Source organism: Ursus americanus, chromosome 3 (assembly GCF_024610735.1).
Source record: "Ursus americanus isolate L20-20 chromosome 3, mUrsAme1.1.p, whole genome shotgun sequence".
Taxonomy (NCBI): Eukaryota; Metazoa; Chordata; class Mammalia; order Carnivora; family Ursidae; genus Ursus; species Ursus americanus.
The window spans coordinates 55,201,673-55,219,283 of record NC_142129.1 but is presented as its reverse complement, the minus strand read 5'-3'; the positions used below and the strand labels follow the sequence as shown (position 1 = coordinate 55,219,283).

At 37.4% G+C, this 17,611-nt stretch overlaps 1 protein-coding gene across 10 annotated transcripts in view; it reads left to right on the top strand.

Moving 5' to 3' along the window:
• The window catches only part of HDAC9 (histone deacetylase 9), a 726,671-nt gene that overhangs the window by 3,686 nt on the left and 705,374 nt on the right, over window positions 1-17,611 (top strand). The gene's annotated exons all lie outside the window — the stretch shown is intronic.

Genomic DNA, 17,611 nt, shown 5'->3' with positions numbered 1-17,611 from the left:
TAGTATAATTTTTGATAAATAAGTTCCTGCACTCTTAGTTCTTGCAATCCAGACTTTGTAATTGTCAGTAGAGACATTGAGTTACTGAACCCAAATGTCCCTCTGGATCCTGAAACGGATTAAGATCTTCAGTTATCTTGCCTGTGGTTTAAATTTGTATTGCTTTAACTTTTTATTATGGAAAATCTCAAATACAAGCAGAAGTAGAGCACAGAGTGCATAGATTGCCAGTGCCCTGTCATACAGCTTCCAAAGTTAGGGACTCAGGGTCCACATTGTTTCATGCACACCTCTGTGGCGTGCTCCCCACTTTAGTAGGGTTGCAATATTTTAAATGTGCCAATTCTTAACATTAAATGAAAGAGGACTGGAATCTCCTCAAGGCTCCTATCAGTTCAGTAATATGTTTATTTTAGAGAAATATCATTACAGAAAATTACATTATGAGCCAGAGAGAGCAAGCTCAACTTTCCAGCTGTTTGGCCAATGGGAATGGGATTAGAGGATAGTAGTGAAGATTGTGGACTCTGGGGCTAGACTGCTTGGGGTCAAATTTTGGTTTCATGCAATCCAGTGTTTTTGAGGAAGTTTCCTAATCTTTCTATACCTCAGTTTCTCACTTGAAAAATGACGATAAATGATAGTATTGATTTTTTTGAGGATAGGAGACAGTGAGACCATCTGTGCACGTAAAGACTTGGCAAAGTGCTGAGAACAGAGAGTACTCACTGTATGTTAGCTCCACAACTGTTTGCTGAAATGAGAGTGATGGGAGGGATGAGCTCTGTTTGGACAAAAAGCTAAATCTGTGTCTGAGCATACTTGGTTGTTTTCTGACCATTGTTTTCTTTTGATTATTTGATGATATGAGGCCAGGAAAAGTGTCCATGGGGACATCTTAGTTCTCTTGGGCTCCTGAAAACTCCTCACTCTTGCTCTTACCCACCAGCTCCAAATTAATTCTCTCTGAAAAGAGTATCAGAGCTTGTCTTGTCCATCCTCTTGCTTTGAGGAAGAAGGAACAGAAATTTGTCTCTGCTCACAGAGCAAAGAGAAGTCAGTTTGAGGGGAGAGTCATGGGCTCCTCTTATCCCTGAGAAGGGGTGTATTGTCATTGGGTTTAGGCAATGCTGCTAGGCCTGGGAGGCTGCCTCACATCTGAACTCTTGTCCTTTCTCCCAGAGACAGAATCCTCTAGGCCTGCCCTGGCCTTCCAGGGCTGCAGGCTGCGTAGATGCTTTTCTCATTAGTAATGAGGATGGTGAAATTATGAAGATGGCCACAAGTGGGGAGGCGAGGACCTTCTCTACTCTGTTTTTTCTCTGTGTTATTAACAAAAATACTAATGACTGCCATTGACTGAGCGTTTGCTATGTGCCTGGCATGACGCTGGGTGGTTTTCTCATTTAATACCCCTAGTATCCCTACATGACACGTAGTGTTGCTATGTTCACTTTATAGATGAGGAAACTGAGGCACGGAGAGATGAAGCAACTTGCCTTTGATTATCCAGCTAATAAGAGACAGCCAGGATTTTGTTCCAGGTCTGTCTGACTTAATCACTTCTTAGAGCATTTGTCCCTTAGAAAGCAGTTTATTCATACATATGCAGTCAAAATGCATCCATAATTTTGCTCTCAGCCTTCCCAAGGTGAAAGTCATCAGTGTTCCTTTAAAGCACACTGAATGGAAAAGCATTTGTTGTCTAGCAATAGATTTCCCACGGTGAATTTTCATAATGCCTAATTATAAGCTGGAAATTTGTCAGAAATCTTGACAAATAAAGAGGCTGATGGGGTGGGGGTGGAGACCACTGTAAGGAAGTAAATATCGAACTGAGAGGGGTAAAAAAAGAAATGCTCTTTCAGTAAATTAACCATGCCTCAGTGGCAGTTGTAGTTTTTAAGGCCATTTGTCTCTCTTGAGTTTTTGTAAACGATGGGTGAAATTCATCTGCGTCAATTTTCAAGAACATGCAGCACTGTTGTAAAACAAATGATAAACATTGATGTGCTGCCGAAATAAAAATTGGCTGAATCTTCTGGGAGGTGCTGAAGAGAACTGGGTCATGCACAGTCAGACATTTTAGAAACCTGGGATTGACTTTTAGTGCTTTTTCTTTTAGATTACTGGTACAACTATAAAAATAGAACTAAATGTGTGAATGAAGGAAGAGGTTAATTTCACAACTTTGGAGAATTTTTTTTTTCCCTCCAGGGGAGTAATGGTATTTTAAAAAATTTTCCTTTCCTGAAAGGGACACCGTCTGGAATTTCCAGCTAAAAATGAGAACATCAGATATAAAATAATTGACTTCTCTTATCAGGCAATCGGGGTGCATTCAGCAATCTTTCATCTTTATTTTTCCTTCGTTGGATACAGAACTTTTGTCATCTTGATAGGATCAGCTAAGCTTTACTTATAAAAACATTGGAAGAGATTTGAAATCCTGCTATCTTTTTGCAGAAAGCAGGGGATAAATGGAGTTGGGACTGCTGGTGGGGGAGGGAGTAAAGTTGGAAAGATCGTAGTTATAAAGCATCCTTGGATTCTTAAATTTTTGAGAAAGCAAAGAGGATACTTAGTACTGGTGACTGCAAACCATTTTTTTTTTTTTTTTGCAGAATTGTTCCATCACCTGTGTTTTCTTTTCTCTAATGTCTTTATCTCATAAGAACACATCGCTCATAACTTGTGAAGGATTCAGAATTGGAAATTTCCATATCTCTCTATGGTTAGAGACAGATGCAGAAGTGCCATTTTGCGTGTCGTGGTCACCTTCTTTATGCACTGATATAATTTCTGATGGCTTTGGTCACCCCCACTGGTGATGAGATATCAATGCCCTAATGCTTCCAAATTTACTTTTCTGTCCTAATCTTTAATATTTGTCACCCTTTTATGTCACTGCTGTTTTGGGGATTAAATATTTTATTAAAAGTCTTGAATAAAAAAGGCATTTGTTTTTCTTTGAGATGAGTTCTCTCTCTCTGTCTCTCTCTGTCTCTCTCTCTTTTTTGTTCTTTAGACTCTTTCATCATAAATTTTGAGTATCACCTGCCCTGGAGATTTAGAGATCAATAATCACAGCTTCTGCCCTCAGAAGGCTTAGAGACTAGTGGGTGAACAAAACTGTATGAAGTGAATGAAGCTGTAGTTCATAAAATATATCCTGTCTTCATTGGACTAACTATGTTGGTGAGGTGGTATGTGTGTTAGTAAGAGACCAAGCTCCGAGATCAGAGAGTCGTGGCTCAAGTTCTCTTACTTTGTGATTTGAAGTATCTTACTTCAAAGTAAGTATTTGAAGTATCTTACTAACCTTCCTAAGCTTCGATTTCTTTACCTGTAAAGTGATACTGCGCTCATGGGGTTTTATATGAATTGTGTGATATGATACATGTTAAATATTTATATAGCATGCCATATATAGTTTGAGGGATTAGGGGAAGTCTCTAGCAAAAGATGGCTCACTTTAAGGTGAGCCTGAATGACATAGATCTTTCTAAATCACAGGAACTGCATGTGCCAAGTGGTAAGGAGTTTGGCTTCTCTGAGAAAGAGAGTAAAGGCCATAATGGTTGAAATGTTTAAAAAGGGGAGAGTTGCTTAGAGGTGTAAATAACAGAGTCAAGATTGTGCAGAGCCTACTAGGTCACGGTGGGGAGTTGCATATTTTTGTAACTGTAATCAGAAATGATTGAAAGTTTACACTGGAAGTTGCATGATCTGAATACTATTTTTAAATTAGTTAAAAAGTGGACAATAGGATCTCACGAAGCAAAAGTAGACATATAGAAACAGGTTAGAAAACTCTTACAGTAAGTAGCCTTGTCCAGAAATGATGGTAGCTTCCAGTAAGTAGTGCCAGTGGGGATGAGGGTAGTGGACAGAACTGAGAGATCCAGTGTAATAAATAGGATTTGATAAATAATCAGACGTGAAAATAAGGATGAGGAGAATGTCAATTCTGATCCTCTGGCATGAGCAGCAGGATCTAGGGAGATGTCATATATGAAGATGGGGCAAAGTGGAAGATGAGCAGACTTGGACATCTCAATGGAGATGCTCTTGGAACTTTGAAGGAGTACATCAAGGAGGCAACCGATGGCATGTAGATGGTATATGAAGCTGTGAAAATACATGTGATACCTGGGGAGATGGTATGAAGGGAGAACAGGTGAGGGCTCAGTACTCAACCATGGGAAACGACAAAATTTAGAAGGCAGGTAGAGGAGAATTGGTGAGTAAAGGAGATGTATAAATAGCTGCCAGAAAAAAATGGAAAACAAAAAACAGAATATTCAGAAGAAATGAATCGTTACTCATATCTAATGCTAATTAAAGAGCTAATAAATCAACAAAAAATGTCATGGGATTTAGTAATGTGGAGCTTATTTGCACACAATAAATAGCCAGAAAATTTAATTTCTTTAAAATGTTACTGCATTTTGACATATTGACTAATCAATTTTACTGTTGACTAATTGAATACATCAGTGAAGATTTGAGTCCTGTTAAGTGGCAGTATATTTATAAATTTCCTTATTTTATTTTCATGTAGCTGTATGGTATTCAAGGAAATAATAATAAGTTATTCATGCTGGTCTAAATTTATTTCCCCTAATGTGTAAATTGCTAGAACTTAGCACTTTTTTCATATTTGTATTTCCATTGTCAAGGCTGCTGCGTGATGTTGCTGAGGGCACCTCTCTCTAGGGTGTGTCAATCACAAAGGGCAGTGGTTTTCAACTGCGGGGTGGGGGCAATTTTATCCTTTGGGAATATTTGGGAATGCCTGGAGACCTTTTTGAAGGTCACAACTGGGGACTACTGTGCTAGTGGCTTCTAGTGGGAAGAGGCCAGGGGTAGTGTTAAATATCCAACAGTGCACGGGACAACCTCACACAACAAAGAATTATTGGACCCAAAATGTTAATAGTGCTGAGGTTGAGAAACGACATCAACGATGATGCAGCCCTGCTCAACACCCACCACCAGGCACTGGCAGTAGTAGTTCCTGACTACAGTTTTTCTGTAAGAGTGTGGGGATCTATTTGTTCATTATCTGTGTTTTCAATAAGTTGGTGTAGCAAGTAATCTTTGAACTTTGCTTTCATTGTGAGATTTAATAGAAAGAAGTGAGTAAATAAAGTGCATTTGTATGAACTGCCTCCGTAGAATTAGTTTTCAATAGAATTTATCTACATGGGTAGAAGTAGAGGGCAGTGCTCCACCCAATGGATGTTAGACTTTTTACATCAGAGCTGGAAACTTTTAAGTAAAGTTCTTATGCTAAAGTGTCTATTAGGGAAGTTTTGGAATTAAAAAATAATTTCAGAAGTTATTAGATTTTTTTTAAAAGTACTTTTTAAAAAAAGCATAAAGATACTTTTTTACCCTTTAAAAATAAACATTTTTATTTTCACCTTATTATAAAATAGTTCATATATCTAAAATTGTATGTATGCGTGTGTGTAAATATAGTGAAATACTAGGTATACATAACCAACTTAGGAAACTAATATAACCGTTATCAGTGCTGTCTCCTCTGTAACTCCCCACCCTGGAAGGGTAAACACAATTCTGAAGTTTTGTTTATTGTTCTTTAATTCGTGTTAAAGTTTACTAGATATGTATATATGCCTAAACAAGATATAAAATTAGAGCTTTTCAAATGCCTGTGTGTATGAAATTAGACCATTATCTTTCACCATACACAAAGATGAGCTCAAAGTGGATTAAAGACTTAAGTCTAATACCTTAAACTATAAAACTCCCGGGAAAAAAAATAGAGAGGAAAAGCTTCATAACATTAGTCTTGGCAATGATTTCTTGTATATGACACCAAAAACACAGGCAGCAAAAGCAAAAATAAACAGGCTTTGCACAGGAAAGGACACCATCAATAGAATGAAAAGGCAACTTACAGAATGGGAGAAAATATTTATGAACGATTTACCTTACGTATAAGGAGTTAACATCCAAAAAATATAAGAAACTCCTACAACTCAGTGGCAAACATAAATAAATAAATAACCTGATTAAAATGGGCAAAGGACTTGAATAACTATTTCTCCAAAGAAGACAATACAGATGGCTAACAGGTGTATGGAAAGATGCTCACTATTGCTAATTATCAGGGAAATACAAGTCAAAACAATAATACATCACCTCACAGCTGTTAGTGGACATTAAGAAAAAAACAAACAGAAAATAACAAGTGTTGATGAGGATGTGGAGAAATTGGAGCCCTTGTGCACTGTTGGTGGGAATGCAAGATGGTGCAGCTGCTATGGAAAACAGTATGCAGGTTCCTCAAATATGAAAACGAGAACTACCATATGATCCACCGAACATACTTCCGGGTATATATCCAAAAGAGTTGAAATCTGGATCTTAAAGAGATATTACTACTCCTGTATTCACTGCAATATTCAGTTCACAGTAGCCAAGAGGTGGAAACCACCTAAATGTTCATCAACAGACAAAATGGATAGAGAAAATGTGCCATACATGTAATCAGGTATTGTTTAGCCATAAGAAAGTATATCCTGTCATATACTATAGTACAGATTAACTTAAGTAACTTATGCTAAGTGAAATGAGCCAGTTACGGAAGGACAAATTCTGCCTGATTCCATCTATGCAAATTATGTAAAGTCAACTCACAGAAAAGGAAAGCAGTAATGGTGGTCGCCATGGGTCACGGGGAGGGAAAAATGGGAAGTTGCTCTTTAATGGGTATAAAATTTCAGTCAAGCAAGAAGAAAAGTTCTGGAGATTTGATGTACAATATTGTAGTCATAGTTAGTAGTACTGTACATGACACTTAAACATTGTCATGAGAGTAGATCTCATGCTGTGTGTGTGTGTGTGTGTGTGTGTTTACCACAAATAAAAAAAAACCTATGCCTTTAGGGTGGATTTTCAAGGGGAAGGGTGGAAGGAATAAAACAAGCTCAATGACTGAGAAATGTAGGCATGTGGTGAGGACAGTGACAACATTAGAAAGGAGTAGACATCTTTTGTGACTGTCTGCATCCCTGGATAAAGGATGAGCCTAAGATCAAAAGGACAGTGTTTTAAACACAGTGATACAATGGAGGTTTTATCCACAGACACACGGAAGGAGACGAGACAAGGAATGTACAGAGTGAGATTGATTTTGTATGCTGTGCCTTCCTTCAGGAAGAGTGAAGTACCATGTTTATTATCTGGACTTGCACTTGCCCTGGCAGCAGGACACTCAAGGGTTTCTCTCTCAGGGCTGGTCCAGTTAGGGATTAATCACTGTCAAGATGGCAGAACTGGAGAGGGCTATCTGAGAGTCTTCAGGGTGGGGTGCAAGTTGAGGCCACATGAAAGGAAGAAAAGTAGGGACAAAAGGGATATGAAGTTTGGGGAATGCCCACAAATAATGGTGGGATTAAGAAAAAAAAAATCATGAACTTCTCCTGAGGCTTTTTATATTCATTTAAAAATCCTCTACCAATTTATTTCTACTCCATATGCTTCCTCTGTCTAGCTTCACAATATGCATTATTGTAATCGATTAACATTCAAAACTAGGTTGGATTCTTGTGACAGTAAATATGATATGGTTTGATTTGTAATTTTTATATGACTTGGAACAGCTTTTTAGTTCTGAGTGAGAGGGTAATTATCCAAACAACCAGAAGTGGCCGCAGTGCTAGGTAGATTGTGACATCAGCAAAGTTTGTTTCTGGGGTTGCCACTCACCATTTCCCTTTTTGTTGGTTTCTTTTATCCTAAATTTCGTCCTCTTCAAAATAAAAAGTTGGACTTAATAACGTGGAAAATCATTTAAAGAGATTTTCTCTACCTTTTGAGCTTTTCTCTCTTTTAATCTTCACGAACCTTCTTCCTACCTGTTAGGGCCTGAACCTGAGAGATTTTGCTTTTCTTTTCTCCCTCACACACAATTTAAATGTTACAGTTCTCGGGGCGCCTGGGTGGCTCAGTCGTTAAGCGTCTGCCTTCGGCTCAGGGCGTGATCCCAGCGTTCTGGGATCGAGCCCCACATCAGGCTCCTCCGCTGGGAGCCTGCTTCTTCCTCTCCCACTCCCCCTGCTTGTGTTCCCTCTCTCGCTGGCTGTCTCTCTCTCTGTTCTCTGTCAGATAAATAAACTCTTTAAAAAAAAAAATAAATGTTACAGTTCTACATTCCCTTTTCTCAGAGGCCTGCTAGTCACTGATGCTAATGTGTCAAGTCTGTATTATTCACAGTAATTCACAATACGCTATTATTGGCGTAATGTATTCACTCCCAGATGGTATCTCCACTGGGGGCTTCACTGCTTGCAGCTAAAGTGGTGCTTTAATGGTGGACTGTTCAGGTATCATGGCAGATGTAAGTCAAGCAGGTCGACGTTGGTATTATTTATTTTCACAAGTATTTTTTTGGTCCATATTTATCTAACCTCTGTCAACATAACATCAGAAATTAAAAGACTGTATTTTTGCATTTTTCTTACTTGAGATGATTAAAAAAAAAGATTTATTTGTTTATTTTAGAGAGAGTGCACACAAGTGCATGAATGGGGGGGGGAGGAAGAGGGAGTGAGGGAATCCCTGCAGATCTGACTGAGCTGGAGCCGGCTCACCTGGGGGTTCAATCTCTGGACCCCCAGATCATGACCTGAGCTGAAACCAAGAGTGGGTCGCTTAACCAACTCAGCCACCCAGTTGCCCCACTTGAGATGATTTTCAAAAGAAACTTTTACTTTTAAAGCAGTTAACTTCTTTTTATTCGACTTGCACTTGAGTTAATTAAATAGGTCTTTAAGTCAGTTTTTATGTAATCATGTTGCTGTATAGGGCGCTAGGCATATGCTACAGCTGCTAGATGTTTCAATATTCCCATATGAAAAGTTGCATAAATAGTAAACCTGCTATTTTAGGATTACCTATAAGAAAACTAAAATTTTATTAAAAACATTATACCAGAACTCTGTTTTGTAATAACACCATGAATGAAAATCCAGTAAGAAGGATTTTAAAAAGTATTTTATATTTAGTTAGGACTGAATCTGTTTGGTTCAAAATGATAAGAGTTAGATTTTGAACTTTTCTAGAGCCCAGCTTTTCTAGAGTTTCAAATGAATAAAGATATTTATATAATTAAAATTCAGTTTATTATTAAAAACTGAATTAAAATGACAGTGAAAGAACAGCCTCAGGTGTGTGACTCTGCATTTTAAAGTGATACATTTAATGTTTATGCAAGAGTAAGAGGCTTTTTTTTAAAAAAAAAATTTACTTTAAAAAGTGATTAGCACCTTTGCTGTACAGATCCTAAGTTTTTTTTTTTGTAACACTGCATAAAATTTGAAGTATTTTTTTTGCTTCAAAATTTGACCTACTTAGAAAGTCCTGATAATTCCAATGTAATATATTCCCTCAGTTTTGTAAGCGCCTTTGGGTAATGTATTGGAGAGGCAAGTAATCTCATCAAGAAGCGTAATGGACCCTATCACATTTCAAGATAAATTTTTTTCTACTACTTCTGCTTCAAATTTAGTTCTGTGTTTAATGATACCACTCTCTACTGGCAAGGGTACTTTTCCAGTACTTTAACTCTCTTTGCATACAAACGGTGTTTTTGGTCTGGCTGCCATGGCAGATCTTTTCCTTGAAATTAGGTGACATAATTTGATTTTTTACAGTCGAAGGGAAAATAGTGTTTGTTCATTTTGAGAGGTTTAGAGAAAGAAAGGTTGTCACTGAATAAAATGCATGGCTTGACATAATTTGAAAAATGGGTGGGTGCCAGCTCAAGACGGCAGGAATAAACTACTTGGTTGAAAAATATGATTGGTGTGATGTAAAGGAAAGTCTGCAGGATCAGTCATCAGGGCTCTGCGATGGAGAGGGAGGCTGCACAGGGAAAGCCCTCCGCGCTCACCTTCACCTTAGCAAACACTTCTCCCCTGCTTGATTCCAGTGAGCCGCATATTTTAGTCATCGATGTTAAATTTTGAAGGCTTCTCAAGAGACTCTCTTGACAAGTAAGATATTCTTTATTATCTAGACTTTTGCCAACGAAATACTTTAGATCCCAAGAGATATTAAGTAACTTCCCAGGAACTCAGATATCACCACCCCAAAAGTCAAGTCTTCCTCCTCTTGGCGCTGTGTCTCGCCAGATGGAATGTCAAGGGTAAGGTCTGATTTTAACTGGTGGAAGGCATACTTCTGTAAGTATCAGATTTCCTTTGACTTACCAATACTTTAATGAAAAAACACAGTGAACCAAAGGATGTTTTGAAAGAAGGTTGTGTAAGCCACTGCAAAAGAATATGTAATGACATCTAAAATATTTTCTGTATGCTAAGTAGCAAAAAGATTATAAAGCTATGTGTTCATTATATGTGTTTTTTTTAAAAAAAATCAAAAAAAGAGTAAGGCATACCATGAGAACAAATTGTTTTTCAGTTTGCACATATCTTAAACAAATATCTTAATAAATATGAATTTTAAAGTTCTTGTGCTATATTCAAAACAAACTATTCCAAGTAAACAGGTAGGTTATATTAAAGCTAGGCCCAGCCTAATCTGTGCTTTCTAGAAAAACAAATTCTTATGTATTTTGGAAGACAAATATGATTTCAGGTGTGTAATTGACAAAAAATTACTTTTAGGAGCAACAATCATTTTAGTAATGTTTACGAAACTGCAGTTGAAAACTCTGAAATTACGGATTCTAGTTAATAAAGCAACACTCACACAATTCTTCATGAACCATGCTGAGAAAAATACTGTCAAAAAAAGAAGTAGAGTTCAAGAAATTAATTTGTTTCTTTAAAACTGAAGTTAAGAAATGCAAACATATTTGTTCTTTAGGTGAAACCACTTTTTCTTGCACTGCAATTTTTAAAAAGAAAATGTTTATTGCATATGCATTTGGATGACCATATAATACTCATTTTGTGTCAAATTGCTTAAAAGAATTTTCTTTCAGGTTAACTCATTCAGTTGAAACTTTCCAGCTTCTCAATATAAGTATCAGAATTACATTTTAAGGTAATAATGTCGCGAGCTATTGTGTAAGTGATTTGAAGATATAATGTCTATATTTTCAGATGGAACTAGTTAATGGTAGTCAAAGTTGAATTTTATAGTAGAACACGAAGTTGTCTTTATTCTAACCTTACACTGAGTATAGTTACAGCAAAAACCAATCTAGACACAGATTGTTTTGCATAAATTGATTTAATCCTCTATTTTATTCCAGAGACTTATTTAGTTTTCATTTAGTATCCCACTGGGAATAATAAACAGCTTAATACTTTCTTTCCATATTACTATCTAAGCATTTAAATATAGAAAGAGATCAAAACTGTGACTTCTGCTGTATTTGAATGTATAAATTTACATACGAATTTACATATAAAATGTACAACAATAAACATGTGTATAGAATGCATCACCATATATCTTTACTTGTAACTTAATGCTACAGAGACAAAGAGATCAAAATAAATCTGCCCTCAAGTGAGGAGTGCCAGCCCCTACTCCTATTTCCCAAATAGGTACTTATGTTTAATAATGAGGGTGATTGAATGATACAATGGAAAAAGGTCTGTCTTGTTATTTAGATGTTCTCAGATGGTAAGGTCTTAACATACTTGTGTTTCCCTGTTCCTTTTCAACTACCACAAAATACAGTATAAAAGAAAATGGATTGTGTATAAATCTAACTTAGTATTTTTTGCTTATATATTTGACAAAGTAATTCATTTAAATATTTGGTGACTCTGCTGCTTTTGAAACCATATGTACTCTCATATGTTTATCTAAAACACTCAGATATTGAAAACAGAGGTCTTACCATCAGTTGGAAATTTCCTTAAGTGGAAATTTCTCTTCTAACTTTTAAGAGCCCAAGTTGCAATTAAGTAGACAGTGTGCATGTGATTAATAATACTCCCCAGTCTGCTTGTTTGTTTACACTTTTGGGTCAGTGCTGCTCATTTTATGCACTTAATTGCCACTTGTGACGTATGCCCATGTGCACAGTTCTCTAATCATGGCTCCAGTGGGGACTCACTTGGCGTATGTAGTTTTTATGCATCATTTCAGTCAGAAAATGAGAAAAAATTCAGATAATGATATTAAGTGTGTGATATGTTCGTTTTTGGTTAACTCATTGCTAATATGTGTGGTATGGTTGGAGTTGGGAGTTAGGACATCATGGAAAGGGCATCGGTCTTGGAGCCAGGAGGATTTGGGTTTTAACATGATATCACTAACTAGTGAGTGACATTTGCAAATTGACTACATTTCTGAGTCCTCATTTATGATGTCTACTTTGTAAGGTGGTAGTGAAGGTAAAATTAAATAATTTATGTACAAGTTGAACCTAACCTTCTAGAAGGCACAGTGTCTGGTCTCTAGTAAAGTACGGTGTTTGTGGCGTAATGAGTGCTCAGAAATTACTTGTTTGCATTAATTAAGGCACATAGAACACTGGTAGGTGTTCAACAAGTGTTAGTTCCATTCTCTTCTCTTTTTGGGATTCTATATCTGGTTGATTTACTGGCTATGACTATTTAAGACTTTGGTTAAGTAACTTTTGTGAGGGATCCTAATTTCCCACATATATAATATTAAGTGTGATTTTTGTCAATTGGTCTTTAGTGCCTTTTTCTAAAAGCATATAATTTTACTGGATGCAATAGCATAAATTAGCCATTAAGAGATTGATGGTTTTTCATAGAAAGGGTAGAACACAAGCCCATGTACTTATTAAGAGTGTAGTAAATTCTTCCCCACTGTAACATAGTCAAGTAGGTAGCATAGTAAAGCTGTCAAGTTTTTAGAGATGGCAACAGGTTAGTTATGGAATGAGACCTTAAATTCTTTATGGTGAGAAGCATAGGGTTGGAGTCCATGGCAGAGATTGTTAGTTGTCTACTAAAATCCATTCCCCCTTGTTCCATGAAAATAAAATTAGACATGAGCACATGGCTGACCAGATAGGCCCTGTAATTCTCATCCCCATTTGAGGTAGGTGTGGCCATGTGACTAAATTCTTAGGAACAGAACGTGAGTGAAGGGTGTCACTTCTGGATCTGTGCTTTAAGACATTTGTTTGTTACTCTGTGTGTTCCTTCCCTTTCCTGCTGGCTGGAGCTTCAGATGGTTTTGATCCTGCTTCAACTATATAATTTCTAGGAAATGTCAGGGCAAGAGGAGAAAATAGTATTGGTCACTGAAGGAACTACCAATCTGGAAGTCTACTCAAGAGGGAAATAAATTTCTCAATTGTTTAAACCACTGTATTTTTTGGTTTCTTTGTTACTGCAGGTTAACTTAAACCCTGACTTATATGGAGTCCCATAGATCTTGGTTGATCTGAGCTCTGCCCATCATGAGTAATGTGATCTGAGTCTCCAAGATTCAGTGCCCTCATGTGTTACATGATATTGTGGTGGTATTATGTAAGAGTTTAGAAGTTCAGTATTTAGGGATGCCTGGTGGGCTCAGTCAGGAGAGCATGTGACTTTTGATCTCGGGGTTGTGAGTTCACTACACCTATGTGGGTTGTAGAGAATACTTAAATAAGTAAGACTTAAAAAAACCCAGCATTTATAATATATCAGGCACTATGCTAAGTGTGTTCTGTCATTTAATGTTCATGACCAACTTATGAGCTAGGGATTATTATCTGGACTTTATGAATGGGAACTCTGAGGAATGATGATTGCAAATTACTTTCCAAAGGTCTAGGGCTAGTGACAACACATTCAGGTGTTAAGTTTAGACTGTTTGACTCCAGAGCTCACAATTGTAAGCAGCACCAGGAAAATATTAAGCATTCAATAAATACTAACAGTGTTGTTAATTCATTTGGCAAACACTAACTGAGCACCTCATATAGGTAAGATATAATGGATTATGCTGTGGAGACCCTCGGGCTGTCCTTTTCTTCAGATCTAAGAGGTTAATAGTCTAGAAGACGGGTACATAGACAAGTCATTACAATGTATATACTGCATGAAGGTTGAAGAGGAGTAGATTTTCTGTGACAAAAAAGGAAATACGGGGGCGCCTGGGTGGCTCAGTCTGTTAAGCGTCTGCCTGCGGTTCAGGTCATGATCCCAGGGTCCCAGGATCGAGTCCACGTTGGATTTCCTGCTCGGCGGGGGTCTGCCTCTCCCTCTCCCATTCCTCTTGCTGTGCTCACTCTCTCTCTGTCAAATAAATAAATGAAATATTAAAAAAAAAAAAGGAAATACGGATCATTGAATCTTAGATTATTTACCATAAATCCATGGAATACATCACTTTCTACCCTGTTTATATTAAATTAATACTTAATAACTCCAGTACATATGTCAGTATCAATGGAGACAGAGTGGTAATCTGGTTTTACCTATCTAAGTCTTGTGACTTCCGCAGGAGGAATGCTCAAACAGAATGGAAGGGTGGGATCCTGAATGGAAGATGTGTCAGAATCAAGCATGCTGTCCAGGATATTCTTATATGCTCCCCACTCCCTTCTCCATATTCCCCCATTAGGAAATCCGTCTTCATAAAACAAGGAATCTGACATGGTCCTCAATTTTATTGGAATAGGGTAAAATACTTAAGAGCCTGTATTTCTAAATGACGTTTCTTGCTTATCTGCTTATTCTTTAAGGCAGGAGCACCTTTCCTGACCAGCCGCATTTGAGTAGCCCCTTCTCCCCTTGGCCATTCTCTTCTACTGAACTCTGTGTTTTTCTTTCATGGCCTCACCTTTTATAATTCTCATTTTATCTTTTTATCTTCTTTAATTTGTACCCTCAACTGTAAGAGTCACACAGCAAAAACTGTATTTTCCCTGCAGTGTGTACAGGTCTGCTATGGTCTGAGAATAACAAGTGGTCAATAAACAATTGTTGAATAAAAAAATGGATGAATGAAAAAAAAAGATAATAGATGAATGATACTAGGTATGAGTAGAAGAGAAATGAATTTTCTTGGTTTCCTCTACGTTCTATACCAACCTTGAAAAATTAGGAAACTGGAAACATGTTTTGGTACAGTGGATTTCTGCTTAGAACCCAGAAAGCTAGATTCACATTTGCTGGTGCTTTTACCTTCTTTCATTCTGCCAAACCGTATGTGTCCAAAGAACCATATATAAATCCTAAGCTAAATAAAGTATGACTCCCCTTTTATCAGCAGGTTTTCTGGTTTGTAAGTCAGCAGAGAAGTAGTAATCAGTAGCCATTTGAATGACACAAAACTCTGTTCTGTGCTTTTGGAAGATGCAAAGAAGCAAAGTTTCTGATCTCTAAGGTGAGTGCCTAGTAGATGAGAAGATAAGATATATACATAACACACCACATGATATAGAACAAATAAAAAGTAAAGGCTGTAATTGTTTAAGGTTTCAGGAAAGGAAGCTGGCACAATGAGCTGGGCTGATCAGGAAAACTTGGAGTAGGGGTGAAAGGGGTGCTTTCTGGATCTTGAGAGACTATTAGAACAAGGGAGGTAACTTGAAACAAGGTGAGTAGGCTGAAACAACATGGAATATTATAGCTTGAGTTCACCCCCACCCCAAGCAGGCCTCAAGGCAAGGATTCAAATTTAAGTCATTTGGAACTGGTCCAGGACTCTAATAGGGGAAATGGGAAAGAGAGTGGAAGACAGTGGGGGTGGCAGTGTGTATGGCAGAAGATATCAAGTAAGTTACTATGCTGGATAACTAAAGCTTAATTCTACTAGGAACTGAAGGAAAGAATGTACAAGAATATGAAATATTCTATCCAGGAGAGGGAGGTGAGATTTTTATATGCCAACTCTTGCCTCTAGCCATTAGTTGAGGGCTGCCGGGCAGGACTGGGCATGTGGGGGGTTGTTCTCAGCACTTCTGCCACCGGAAAAGAAATACAGGGGCTGGCAGTTAGAAATCAAAGTCTGGTCAGGGCATTCTGCAGTGGTAAAGGCAAGCAGAAATGGAGGATCCGTCAATAGCATCTGCTACAGCATGTTATGAGAAGCAAACCTTAGTGAGGCAGTTTTAGACGTGCTCCAAAACTGCATTTACGTGGTTCTGAAGTTGTAGCCTTTGTAAAAAAATAAAAGCAGTAAGATACGTTTAACTAACATTGAGTAATTTAGGGGGTTTTTGAAATTGACCAGTAGATTCTGAAGACTTTCATACACAGCTCTGGGGCCTCCTCACCTACCAGTTATTCATGCCACTGCCGAATATTTTTCTTAAACACCTTTTCATCAAGGCACTTCCCTACTCACAATTCTTGGATGGATACCAGTGCTGGCAGGATTAACTCCTGCCAGTCTAAACCAGACTTTAATTCAAGACTTCCACAATCTTTTCAGCTGTTTATTTGGTTTCATCAATATTTTTAAAAATATGAATCCTTCTCTCCAACCAGATTGTTCACTCACTCTGCTCTTTTTGGCTCCTGTTATTCTGGACACGTGAAACATGTCTCCACTTAAGTTTTTCCTGTTCTGTGTGTCTACTTCAGGAGTCCTCTTATGCAGCTGTCTCTTTATGGTCATTTGAACGAGCAGTGACCTCACGCCTTGTTCTCACAGCACAGTTCACATTGTGACATGTCCGGCATTAATTAGTTGCATTGTGATTTCTCACTTTTATTATTAAGCTTGTTGTGTGCTTATGTCTTGGCTCCCCAGCTAGATTGTACACTCTTTGAGAGAGGCAGTGAGACTACCTGTCTTGAAGCCATACTTCCTGGATTCACCTGTTTATGAGTTTTGTGTCCATGGGCAAGTGTTTGATACCTCAACCTGCATGGACATTTACACTGACCAATCCAAGACTACAAAAGGAATGCACATAAATGAGACTTCTACCTGATTCACTATAGAAAAGGCTCTTGATACAACAATCACCTAGAACATTGACTTTTGTGAAAGTAATGGTAATTGTTTAGGGTCATTTTTTTTTTTTTTTAAAGTCAGAGCTCTTGTTATGCCATGCCATTTTCTCACAGTAAGTGCTTAGCTGTGCTTGGATTCTAAAAACCATTTCTTACCTTATAAAATTGTAACAGTCAAAATCGTAGTGGTATTTTCAAAACAGTAATCCCATACAGAAAAGGAATGTGTATCATTTACTAATACTAAAGATCATTGTGTGAAAAGAAAGCTATGCATCTGTGATTCTCCACCTGGCCAGATGTACTTTCTAGATAATTAAAATACTTGAAGTCATGCAAAAAGTACAAATAGAGAAATATTTCTGAAGCTGACAAATATATGTAAATGTTAGAAATAAGATAGTCTCTGTTAAAAGTTATCCCATGATTTTGAAGAATGATAAAAAAAAAACTTTATTCAAAAGCAATTTCCTCAATTTAAGTAAGATTTCCAGCACTTTGCTTTGGCTTACATTTATATTCCCAACTAGTTCAAACATTTTAACAGCGTTGGGAACCAATTTTGATTGTTAAAGACTTCTTAATTCCTATAATGAACTTGGTTCTGGCAATCTAGATTACTTAGAATGTGAACTTTGTAAAACCAGGCCTACATAGAATACTTTAAACATCAAAGAGGAAAAAGTTTCACTATTTTAACCCTGTTTCATTCATAGTCATGT